At 41.7% G+C, this 1,692-nt stretch overlaps 1 non-coding gene across 1 annotated transcript; it reads right to left on the reverse strand.

Annotated features, from left to right (window-relative positions):
- Nucleotides 1–329: 329 nt before the first annotated feature.
- On the reverse strand, nucleotides 330–411 carry trnas-gcu (transfer RNA serine (anticodon GCU)). Its single transcript has one exon. It is a non-coding gene; the product is annotated as a tRNA-Ser (tRNA).
- Nucleotides 412–1,692: the final 1,281 nt, after the last annotated feature.

Consider the following 1,692-nt stretch of genomic DNA (forward strand, 5'->3'; position numbering starts at 1 on the left):
CAACATTCAGAATCAGACAAAGAAGGGCTCCAAAATTTAAATTTAAATTGCAAAGGAACCTGGAGATAAAGACACAATGACCAATTGCCCAATGTCTAACTTTGTACTTCACGGTGTCCAGCATCACTGAAAGAGAGGAGTAACCTTACAAATTCCTCTTATGAAGATTTTGACCCATTACTGTGGTTTTGCAAACCTGAGAATTGTTGAGGTTCATGGCGCAGAAGAGCGAAGCAGAAATTAGAGCACTTGCAGTTGTTTCAGTTTAGTCTGCCCCTACAGAATTGGTCTCAAGCCAGATAAACCACCAAGTAGGAAATGTAAGAAAACGATGAGGATGGGATTCGAACCCATGCGTGTAGAACACAATGGATTAGCAGTCCATCACCTTAACCACTCGGTCACCTCATCACACTTTTTGTGCTGGATGTCAGCGGAATGGTAGTGACCTACGCCAACTGCATCCGTATGTTGCACTGACAGTAGCATTGGTCCCTGGAATCTTATGCTTGCGGGTGAATTAGCTCAAGGTGAAGCGCGCTCGTTTAGCGTACGAGAGATAATTGGATTGATGCCAACATTCTCCAGTAGTTCATGGTTTCACTGTTTCTATTGTCTCAAAAACCATGGATGAAACCTGAAGCCAGATAGTTTTTTCAAGCTCGTAAATGGGCTCAGATCTGGTTCGTTTTTTCAAAAACAAAGACACTTCTTGTGTTTTTCATCCCGAAAACAAAAGACACTTCTTTGAGAACACTTCGTTGTCCAAAATTTAGGTGAGAGGCCGCTTCCTAACAGCCCTTTATAAAAGAGCCTAGAAACCTAGAGATGAAGGAACAATGGCCAATTGCCCCAGTAGTTCATGGTTTCACTGTTTCTATTGTCTCAAAAACCATGGATGAAACCTGAAGCCAGATAGTTTTTTCAAGCTCGTAAATGGGCTCAGATCTGGTTCGTTTTTTCAAAAACAAAGACACTTCTTGTGTTTTTCATCCCGAAAACAAAAGACACTTCTTTGAGAACACTTCGTTGTCCAAAATTTAGGTGAGAGGCCGCTTCCTAACAGCCCTTTATAAAAGAGCCTAGAAACCTAGAGATGAAGGAACAATGGCCAATTGCCCCATGTCAAACTTTGTACTTCACGGTTGCCAGCATCACTGAAAGAGAGGAGTCACATTGCAAATTCCTCTTATGAAGATTTTGACCCATGACTGTGTTTTTGCAAACCTGAGAAAAACTGGAGATGCATGGTGCAGATGAACGCAGCAGAAATTGGAGCAACTGCGATTGTTTCAGTTTGGTCTTGCACCTGTGGAACTGGTCACAAGCCAGATACACAGCCAAGTAACAAATGCAAGAACACGATGACTGCTGACTAATCAACAACTTTCAGAATAAGATAAAGAAGGGCTCCAAAATGTTAGTTTGAATTTCAAAGTTACCTAGAGATGAAGGAACAATGCCCAATTGCCCCATGTCAAACTTTGTACTTCATGGTGGACAGCATCACTGAAAGAGACAAGTCACATTCTACATTCTTCCAATGAAGACTTTGACCTATTACTTTGTTTTCGCAAGCTCTAGGAAAACTAAGAATGCATGTTGCAGATGAACGCAGCAGAAATTGGAGCAACTGCGATTGTTTCAGTTTGGTCTTGCAATTGTGGAACTGATCACAAGCCAGATACACTG

This window comes from Corythoichthys intestinalis, chromosome 16 (genome assembly GCF_030265065.1).
Source record: "Corythoichthys intestinalis isolate RoL2023-P3 chromosome 16, ASM3026506v1, whole genome shotgun sequence".
Lineage (NCBI taxonomy): Eukaryota > Metazoa > Chordata > Actinopteri > Syngnathiformes > Syngnathidae > Corythoichthys > Corythoichthys intestinalis.